Raw genomic sequence first — 11,522 nt, 5'->3', positions numbered from 1 at the left:
TACCATCTACATGAAAACTACAGAGCTGTCTTTAAATTGTCTTGATGTGGGGGACCATACACTATGGTGGGGAACTGGCCCTTTAAAATAGCCATCGAGTGGTGACACCTGTCTAAACCCTGGAAGGCACCATGAACAGGGATCTTTTGGGCACCACCCCAAGTATATAAGACTTCTAGAGATCTGAGTTGTCCACAGAAGCAGCTGGAGGCCAGGGGAGAAACTCCGGAAGGAGAGACTATTTGCCATGGCTGAACACTTCAAACAAATCATTAGATGTCCTGTCTGTCTAAAAGATCTTGAAGAACCCATGCAGCTGAAATGCGGATATGTCTGCTGCCTTCAATGCCTCAATGCACTGCAGAAGGAGCCCGATGGGGAAGGTTTACTGTGCCGCTTCTGCTCTGTGGTCTCTCAGAAGAATGACATCAAGCCAAAGTACAAGCTGAGGGCGCAGGTTTCCATCATCAGGGAACTAGAGCCCAAGCTGAAATCTATTCTAACAACGAACCCAAAGATAAGGAAGTTTCAAGTGGATATGACTTTGGATGTGGACACAGCCAACAACTATCTCATCATTTCTGAAGACCTGAGGAGCTTCCGAAGTCGGGATTTCAGCCAGAATAGGAAGGAGCAAGCTGAGAGGTTCCACATTGCACTGTGCATCCTGGGCGCCCCTTGCTTTACTTCCGGCCGCCATTACTGGGAGGTGGACGTGGGCACCAGCGAAGTATGGGATGTAGGCATTTGTAAGGAATCTGTGAACCGACAGGGGAAGATTGTGCTTTCTTCAGAACACGGCTTCTTGACTGTGGGTTGCGGAAAAGGAAAGGTCTTTGCCGCCAGCAGTATGCCTGACTCCTCTCTGGGTGAGTCCCCAGTTGCACAGAGTGGGGATTTTCCTGGATGTAGGTATGAGGTCCATTTCCTTTTACAATGTTAGTGATGGGTGCCATATCTACACATTCAACAAAATTTCTGTTAGCGAGCCATGGCGTCCAATTTTTGCTCATAAACGTGGAACTCAAGAGGATCAGACCTTCCTGAGTATCTGTTCTGTGATCAATCCAGCCAGTGCCGGTGCCCCAATTTATTCTGGGGAAAGTAAATAAACATTTGAACATAATCATCTATAGGAAGTTTCTGTGTGCCCATAGCCATAGCTAAGAACTTTTCTGCTAGATACACATAGGTACAAAGGGATAGAAGGGAACGATCCATCATTCTGTAAACCATGAACAGAAAGCAGTTATATTAATTAGGGGGAAATTACATTTTACTTAAAGTTTGTCATGTTATTTTCTTTGGGGGCTTATGTTTATATTTCTGTTCAGTAAATATTTTTAAATTTCCAAAAAAAAAAAAAAAAAAAGACTTCTAAATAGGGAATCTTCATCCGGCCTAGCGGGAATAACCTCGCTTGCAAGATGAGGAAAGAAGTCTAGCCCGGGGACATTAGGACCCAGGAGGCAGGGGTCAGAAGATGTGGCGGTCTCAGGCTCAGTAACCCTTTCAGGGGGAGCCCCTGGCGGGGCCGTGGTCTCAACCAGGAAATCTGGGAGACTAGAACATCCGCTGATAACTCCTGGGTGTACTTCGGGACCTCCACGGAAAGTGAAAGAGTTATGAACTGGATCCAGACTAACCGACATTCCCAGCCCCTGAGGGTCCGGGGTTGTTAGAGAGCGCTTTTTCGGACAGTCTGACACCAGTGTCTTTAGTCCAGCTGCCACGCTAATCGCCTTTAAGTGACCAAAAAGTTCCGGGTTTAGCCTCCGAATTCATTCTTTCTTTCTTTCTTTCTTTCTTTCTTTCTTTCTTTCTTTCTTTCTTTCTTTCTTTCTTTCTTTCTTTNTCTTTCTTTCTTTCTTTCTTTCTTTCTTTCTTTCTTTCTTTCTTTCTTTCTTTCTTTTTTATTATTATACTTTAAGTTCTAGGGTACATGTGCATAACATGCAGGTTTGTTACATATGTATACTTGTGTCATGTTGCTGTGCTGCACCCATCAACTCGTCAGCACCCATCAACTCGTCATTTACATCAGGTATAACTCCCAATGCAATCCCTCCCCCCTCCCCCCTCCCCATGATAGGCCCTGGTGTGTGATGTTCCCCTTCCCGAGTCCAAGTGATCTCATTGTTCAGTTCCCACCTATGAGTGAGAACATGCGGTGTTTGGTTTTCTGTTCTTGTGATAGTTTGCTAAGAATGATGGTTTCCAGCTGCATCCATGTCCCTACAAAGGACACAAACTCATCCTTTTTTATGGCTGCATAGTATTCCATGGTGTATATGTGCCACATTTTCTTAATCCAGTCTGTCACTGATGGACATTTGCGTTGATTCCAAGTCTTTGCTATTGTGAATAGTGCTGCAATAAACATACGTGTGCATGTGTCTTTATAGCAGCATGATTTATAATCGTTTGGGTATATCCCCAGTAATGGGATGGCTGGGTCATAAGGTACATCTCGTTCTAGATCCTTGAGGAATTGCCATACTGTTTTCCATAATGGTTGAACTAGCATCACGCTACCTGACTTCAAACTATACTACAAGGCTACAGTAACCAAAACAGCATGGTACTGGTACCAAAACAGAGATATAGATCAATGGAACAGAACAGAGTCCTCAGAAATAATACCACACATCTACAGCCATCTGATCTTTGACAAACCTGAGAGAAACAAGAAATGGGGAAAGGATTCCCTATTTAATAAATGGTGCTGGGAAAATTGGCTAGCCATAAGTAGAAAGCTGAAACTGGATCCTTTCCTTACTCCTTATACGAAAATTAATTCAAGATGGATTAGAGACTTAAATGTTAGACCTAATACCATAAAAACCCTAGAGGAAAACCTAGGTAATACCATTCAGGACATAGGCATGGGCAAAGACTTCATGTCTAAAACACCAAAAGCAACGGCAGCAAAAGCCAAAATTGACAAATGGGATCTCATTAAACTAAAGAGCTTCTGCACAGCAAAAGAAACTACCATCAGAGTGAACAGGCAACCTACAGAATGGGAGAAAATTTTTGCAATCTACTCATCTGACAAAGGGCTAGTATCCAGAACCTACAAAGAACTCAAACAAATTTACAAGAAAAAAACAAACAACCCCATCTAGAGCAGAGCAGACACAGAAAAGCTTACAGCAGAAGTGTTGCTGTTTATAGTTTTCTTGAGAAAGAAAACACATATACAAATTCTAATGTTAGGAATATTTTAAGCATATATGTTCAATATTATTTATCCAGGATCAAAGTAAGTCCTGTTACAGGAAATGAGTGAGTTTCACAGCTTTCTGAGCCCCTACTCGACCCAGACAGCCCAGCTAGAACCTCCTCTCAGTTTCATATAAATCTTAGGGGTTTTTTTCTCTGTGAAGAATGTCACTGATATTTTGAACAGGGATTGCATGCATCTGTAGATTGCTTTGGGAAGTATAGACATTATTAACAATATTGTTTCCTACAATCCATGAACAAGGAATATCTTTCCACTTTTTCGTGTCTTCCTCAATTTCTTTCATCAATGTTTTGTATTTTTCATTTTACAGGTATTTCACCTTTCTGGTTAATTCCTAGATGTTTTATTTGATTTGCACCTATTATAAATGGGATTACTTTCTTCAGTTCATTTTCATATCGTTTGTTGTCGGCACATATAATGATACTAATTTTTGTAGGTTGATTTTGTGTCCTGCAACTTTAATACATTTGTTTATCAGTTCTAATAGGTTTTTTGTGGAGTCTTTAGATTTTTGCAAATATAAGATCATATCATCAGCAAACAAGGATAATTTGAGTACTTTCTTTCCAATTTGGATGCCCTTTATATCTTTCTTTTGTCTTCTTTAACTAGGACTTCAAGTACTATGCAGAATAACAGTAGTAAGAGTTTGAATCCTTTTCTGGTTCCTGAGTTTAGAGGAGAGGCTTTCAGATTTTTTTTTCCCTGTCAGTATTGTATTAGCTTTTGTTGTTTTGTATATGACTATTATTTGTTGAGGAATGTTTCTTCCATGACAATTTTTGTGAGTGTTTATTATAAAGGGATGTTGAATTTTAAAAATTAATAACAAAAGAAAATTACAAATATTCACAAGTTTGTGGAAATTACACAATACAATCCTAAATAAACAACAGATTAAGCCATAAATCACAGGAAAAAAAATAAAATACCTTTGGATAAATGAAAATAAGCCACAGCATGCCAAAATTTAAGGGATACAGTCAAAGTAGTACTTAGAGGAAATTTATAGCTTCTGCCTATATTTAAAAAGGAAAGATAACATCAAATCAATACCCTAGATTTTTATCTTAAGAAATTAGAAAAAGTAGCATAAATTAAACCCAAATTTAGTAGATGAAAGGGAATAATTATAACTATTAGAGCAAAAATAAATGAAAACAGAATAGGAAAACAATTGGAAAAAATAAAACTAAATGTTGGTATTTAGAAACTTTCAGCAAAATTGAAAAATCTTTACCTAGAGAGACCAAGGAAAAATGAGAAAAGACTAAAATTAATGAGTTCAGGAACGAAAAAAAATATATCACTATTAACCTTATAGAAATAAATAGTATTTTAAGGGAATTTTGTGCACAATTATATGCCAACAAATTAGATAATCTAGATTAAATATACAAATACATAAGCTACCAAAATTTATTTAAAAATAAATAGAGCATATGAACAGATCTATAAAAATGAAGAGACTGAATTAGCAAATTTAGAAACTTCCCACAGAGAAAAGCATAGATCTACATGATTTTCCTAATTACTTCTACCAAATATTTGAAGAAAACATTAATATCAATTCTACACATTTTTTAAACTAGAAAGGATGAAACTTGAATTAATAAAATTGACAAAAATATCAAAAAATTGTATGCTAATATACCTCATAGCTATAGATAGAAAATGTTTAACAAAATATTAGAAAAATATAGTTCAACAATATATTAAAATAATTATACACCATAATCTAGTGAGATTTATTCCTAAAATGCGAGCTTAGATTAACATCTGAAAATCAATTAATGTTTAACACTGTATTCACCAAAGAGAGGGCAAAAATCACATGATTATCACAATAAACAGAGAAAAATGCTTTTTTAAAAATTGAATAAATTTGTACAATAAAAACACTTAGCAAACTAGGACTAGAAGGGAACTTCCTCAACCTGGTGGAGGGCATCTGTAAAAAAGTGGGAGTTAACATCATAGTTAAAGGGGAAAGACTGAAAACATTGATCCTATGACAATGAGGAGCAAGACTAGGATTTCTGCTCTCACTTTTCATTCAGCCTTGTACTGAAGGTAAGGACAAAATAAATAAAAGACATCAGATAAAAAAAGAAGTCAAGGTATCTCTACTTGCTAATAACAAACTTGTATATAGAAAAACCCAGTAAATACACACATACAACTAAAATTAATAAATTTAGGACATTTATAGAGTACCTTATCAGTGTACAGAAATCAATTGTATTTCTGTACAATAGCAACAAATAATTCAAAAATAAAATTAAGAATACAATTCTATTTACAATAGCATCAAAAAAGCATAGTTAAAAAATAAATGTTTAACTTATACTCTAAAAATTAAAAACAATTGTTGGAAAAAATTAAAGAAGAGCTAAATGTGTGGAAAGATGCTCTATGTTCATAGAATGGAAGATCTAATACTGTTAGATACTGTTAAGATAGCAATATTTTCCCAATTGACTTTCAGATTCAATGCAGTTAATATCACAGTTCCTCTTGTCTTTTTTTGCAGAAATTAACAAGACAATCTCTTTTTTCGTACATGCTCAAATTATTTATAAATAAATATGGTTAATTTATTTATAGATATGGTTAGTCATAAAATTTATATGAAAGTGCAAGGGATCCAGAATAGGCAAAACAATCCTGAAAATAAGAACAAAGTGGAAGACCCCCACTTATTAACTTCAAAATTTACTACTAAAGAAATAGATTGTGGTACTGGCATAGTGGTAGACAGTATAAATTAATGGATTAGATTTGAGAATCTAGAAATAACCCTAACATTTATGGTCAATTGATTTTCAAGAGAGGTGCCAAGACAATTCAATGGGAGAAATGTATTCTTCAATAAATGGTGCTAGAAAAAAACTGTATTTTCACAGGCATAAGAATGAAATTGAGCCTTTTCTTTATATCATATACAAAAATTAACCCAAAATAGATAATAAACCTGAATGTAAGGGCCAAAATTTTAAAAGTCTTAGAAGAATATATAGACGTTAATTTTCGATTAGGCAATAGTTCTTAAATATGACTCCAAAAGTATAAAATAAATAAAAATTGATAAATTGTATTTCATCAAAATTTTAAAAATATTATTCCTTGGCTGGGTGCGGTGGCTCATACTTGTAATCCCAGCACTTTGGGAGGTCTAGGTGGGTGGATCACCTGAGGTCGGGAGTTCGAGACCAGCCTGACTAACATGGAGAAACCCTCTACTAAAAATACAAAATTAGCCGGGTGTGGTGGCGCATGCCTGTAATCCCAGCTACTCGGGAGGCTGAGGCAGGCGAATCACTTGAACCCAGGAGGCAGAGTTTGTAGTGAGCTGAGATCGCGCCACTGCACTCCAGACTGGGCAACAAGGATAAAACTCCATCTCAAAAAAAAAAACCAAAAAAACAAAAAAAATCATTCTTCAAAATCATCATGACTTGCAAATCACTTATCTGATACATGTCTGGAATCCAAAATTTAGGAAGAACCTTTAAAACTCAAAAACAAAATTATATATAAGGCAATTAAAAATAGATGAATTTAAAGATGTTCAACATCACTTTAGAAGCAGGCATATCAAAACTACAATGAATTATTACTTCACACCTGACTATAATAGCTATATTTATGTTATATGTGTATGAATGAATAATGTCTGAAATACATGTTATCTACATATACAATTGTTATAATAACAAGTGTTGCCAAGGATGTGGAGAAATAGGAATCATTATACATTACTAGTGGGAATATAAAATGTTTTTAGCCTTTTTAAAAAACAATATGGCAATTTCATAGAATGTTTAACTTCAGAGTTGCCATATAGCAAAACAATTCCCCTCTAAGTATATACTTAAGAGAAGTAAAAACATATGACCATAAAAAACTTATACATAAGTGTTCAGAGCAAAGCTATCATTCAGAATAACCAAAAAGTGTAACCAACCCAAATGTCCTTAAAAAAATGACAAAAGCAAAATGTAATATATCTGTACAATGGAATATTATTTGGTAACATTCCATTGTAAAAGTAATAAAGTGATACATACTGCAACATGGATGAACCTTGAAACCACACTTATTGAAAGAAGCTAAAAGCAAAACATCACATACTCTGTGTTTCCATTTATAGTTGGCCCTGCATATCTGTGAGTTCTGCCATCTGATAATTCAACTAAGCGTGGATTGAAACTGTAGCTAGAGCTACGATGGTCATATTCATTCTGAACATATATACACCTTTTTTCTCATTATTATTCCATAAACAGTAAAATATAACAACTATTCATACAACACTTACACTGTATTAGGTATTATAAGTAATCTAGAGATTATTTAAAGTATATGGGAGGATGTGCATAGATTATATGCAAACACTATAACATTTTATGTAAAGGACTAAATTACCCACAGATTTTAGTATCTTCATTGGTTCCTGAAACCAATCCCCCACAGATGCCGAGGGATGGCTGTATATGAAATATTCAGAACAGGTAAAGCCATAGATTCAGAAAGTAGATTATTGATTACTAAGAGCTGTGGGGAGGGTCAGATAAGGAATGACTGCTAAAGGTTCAGGAATTTCTTTTCGGGGTGGTGAAGATATTCTGGAATTAGATAGTGGTGATGGTTGCACAGCTGTTTGAATATACTAAATTTCACTCAATTGTATACTTTATAAGGGTGAATATTATGATATTTAAATTATAACTCAATATGCTTTTTATTCAGAAAACAATATGTTGGTGATATGCATATAAAACACAATGTTTATAATTTTAATACATTATAAATATGCAAATTATTGCCATTATTATAGCTATATAAAGTACTCCAGAGTAAGTGGTTAACTTGAGATAAGCAATTTAATCTAGGTCATTATTTACTTAGTTTTGTGATGTGTGTTTAATGTGAAAAATTGTTGTGACAATGATCGTAACTTCAAATAAACTATTAAATAGTGAGTTGAGTGATGAAATACATAAAACATTATTACTATGATACTCAAAGTAGTGCAGTAAATATTCATAGACATTATAAATGCTGAAATTGGTAACATTCTGACAGATAACAGACAAAAGTAAAATTTGTCCCCCATGGTATAGATTTGGTGGCTATTGTAGTGTTAACAGAGGGTATCCATTAGTAACACTATAAATTGTAGCATCTGTTTATTTCTCATTTGCCAGGACTCTATTTCTTTATGGTCTTCTATTTTATGGTTCACTATCTGAAGTGAAGGTGTGTTTTCATAAATAATGAAAACCGTCAATCACATTTACATTCCAAGCTATAATTGCATGCTGCCTTAGTATTTTAAAATGGGCAACAGTCATTCAGAAGTTTTCTTACAGGACTATGGAATTGGTTTAGCATATTGGAGGTCAACTCACAAATTGCCTTAGTGTCAGAAACGTATCCATAAAAAATGCCTCAAAACTCATGGGATTGGGCTACTGGACAAAAAGACAAAAATAATGTAATTCACTGCCATAAAAACCGTTGGTAATAGGAATAGCTGTTAGTAAGTTGCAACTGACAGCTATGAAAATTTGATCCAGGGGGAAGCTACATGGAGTAGTAAGTAAGAAAATTCGACTAGGTTTCAAGACACCTGGGTTCCAGTCTGGGTTCTGCCAATTACCAGTTGTGTGACTTAGGTACTTCCCTTTCTTGCTGGCACAGTCTACTCATCTGTCAAAGGAAGATTTTGAACTAAAGATTTCTGAATTATTTCCCAACTAAGAATACAAAATATGTTTTAAAAATATTATGTCACTTTCTACAAAGGAATAGAAGGAGCAATGCCCTATACTACTCAGCATTACTTCCTTAAAAAGTCAGAGAGAAAACTGGGAAAGAGGAATATTCTTCCTTCCCTTCCTTGACAAATTGTGATGGACCTGAGAGGGATTGTTAAAGAGTGAATTTTTAGAGAGTCTTGTGCTATTGCCACCATGTCTTTGCCTCTCTCTTGTTCACTTTTTAAGGTGTAGTGCTATTAAACTTCTGAGAAGAAGAAAAGAGGTAAGCAAGACCTGCCCCTGGCAAAATTTTGAAATAAAATATTTGTCTCTGCTTCCTATGTTTATGCTTTCTGGGGCTCTTTGTCATATCTAATCTTTTTTATTCTAGTGCCTCATCTTTTTCCAGCACTCTCCCCAAGAAAAGCTCTCAGTTTGTTTTTCTATTCTACTTCTAAGTCACTCTTCTTTATATTCTCAGCCTGGATTCTCATCATGGAAAGAAAAGACATGACTCATGGCATCTTTAAGGGATAATATTCAGCTAGTATTCATGCATATAGTTCTATGAATAGCTGATAAAGTATTAAATACTTCTGCACTAGTTGGCAAATACCCACTTGTCTTAGCACCCTACTGTTGTACGGGCCACCAAGGCTCTTCTCCTGGAAAACTGAAACTCCCTAGGATACATCAACAATAGGGTAAATGCTCGTCAGGTCAGGTAAGTTTCAGAATCCAGATCTAGATTTATTTTCTATGCCAGATCCTTTCTTTGAGTAAGTGTCTTCACCTTGCCTATGGTTAATTTTTTTTTAAATTTTAAGTTCAGGGGTATGTGTACAGAATGTGCAGGTTTGTTACATAGGTAAACGTGAGTCATGGGGGTTTATTGTACAGATTAGTTCACTAACCAGGTATTAAGCCTAGTATCCATTAGTTATTTTTTTCTTATCCTCTCACTCCTCCCACCCTCCACTCTCCAGTAGGTCCCAGTTTGCATTGTTCCCCTCCATGTGTCCATATGTTCTCATCATTTAGCTCCCACTTATAAGTGAGAACATGTTTTATTTGGTTTTCTGTCCCTGTGTTAGTTTGCTGAGGATAATGGCCTCCAGTGCCATCTATCTCCCTGCAAAGAATATAATCCTGTTCCTTTTTTATTGCTGCAGAGTATTCCATGGAATGTATGTACCACATTTTCTTTATCCAGTATATCATTTATGGGCATTTAGGTTGATTCTATGTCTTTGCTATTGTGAATAGTGCTGCAGTGAACATATGCATGCATGTGACTTTATAATAAAACAATTTATATTCCTTTGAGTACATACCTAGTAATGGGATTATTGGGTCAAATGGTATTTCTATCTCTAGATTTTTGAGGAATCTCCACACTGTCTTCCACAATGTTTGAACTAATTTACACTCCCACCAACACTGTAAAAGCGTTCCTTTTTCTCTGCAACCTCACCAGTATCTGTTATTTTTACTTATTAACAATAGCCATTCTGACTGGTGTGAAATGGTATCTCATTGTCATTTTTATTTGCATTTCTCTAATGAACAGTGATGTTGAGCTTTTTTTCCATATGATTGTTGGCTTCATATATGTCTTCTTTTGAGAAGTGTCTGTTCATAACCTTTGTCCACATTTTAATGGTGTTTTTTTCTTGTAAATTTGTTTAAGTTTCTCATAGATGCTGGATATTAAACCTTGGTCAGATACACAATTTGAAAATTTGTCTTTGATTCTATAAGTTGTCTGTTCAATTGGCCAGATCTAAGCCATATCCTACAACGGAATTGTGTAGGTGGTGTGTTCACCTCTCTGACCCCTATGTCTATCTCTCATTTTGTCATCAGATGACACCTACTTTATGATGGGAAGCTTAGGTCATATAGTAACTTGGTGGCCCATGGTAAGGAGCCCATTCTCTACACAGGCCCAGTGACAGGCCAGGAACTATTGTACATAAAAAGAGTAGTTATCTACAGAGGATGACGAGGCTTTGTCTCAAAATCCTAGGAGTCAGCACTGAGATTTACCTATAGGTGCCTGATAAAGGATTCAAACAGCATCTCTATTGGCCTTTGACATGGTCAAGCACAATTGAGTCTCCTCCTCCTTCTTCTTCCTCCTCCTCCTCCTCCTACTCTTTCTCCTCCTCCTCCTCCTCCTCCTCCGCCGCCGCCTCTTCTTCTTCTTCTTCTTCCTTCTTCTTTTTTTTTTTTTTTTGACGGATTTTTGCTCTCTTATTGCTCAGGCTGGAGTGCAGTGGCATGATCTCTGCTCATTGCAACCTCCAGTTCTGGGTTCAAACGAATCTCCTGCATCAGCCTTCCAAGTAGCTGGGATTACAGGTGCCCGCCACCATGCCAAGGTAGTTTTTTGTATTTTTAGTAGAGACGAGTTTTCACCATGTTACCCAGGCTGGTCTTGAACTCCTGACCTCAGGTGATTCACCTGCCTCAGTCTCCCAAAGTGCTGGGATTACAGGCGT

General features: G+C 36.0%; 1 pseudogene; it reads left to right on the top strand.

Moving 5' to 3' along the window:
* The first annotated feature begins 247 nt into the window (after positions 1-247).
* On the top strand, positions 248-1,112 carry LOC112614990 (annotated as a pseudogene).
* Positions 1,113-11,522: the final 10,410 nt, after the last annotated feature.

Source organism: Theropithecus gelada, chromosome X, assembly GCF_003255815.1.
Source record: "Theropithecus gelada isolate Dixy chromosome X, Tgel_1.0, whole genome shotgun sequence".
NCBI classification, from domain to species: domain Eukaryota; kingdom Metazoa; phylum Chordata; class Mammalia; order Primates; family Cercopithecidae; genus Theropithecus; species Theropithecus gelada.
Note: the sequence above shows the minus strand (reverse complement) of the source record. Positions and strands in the feature narration are given on the sequence as shown.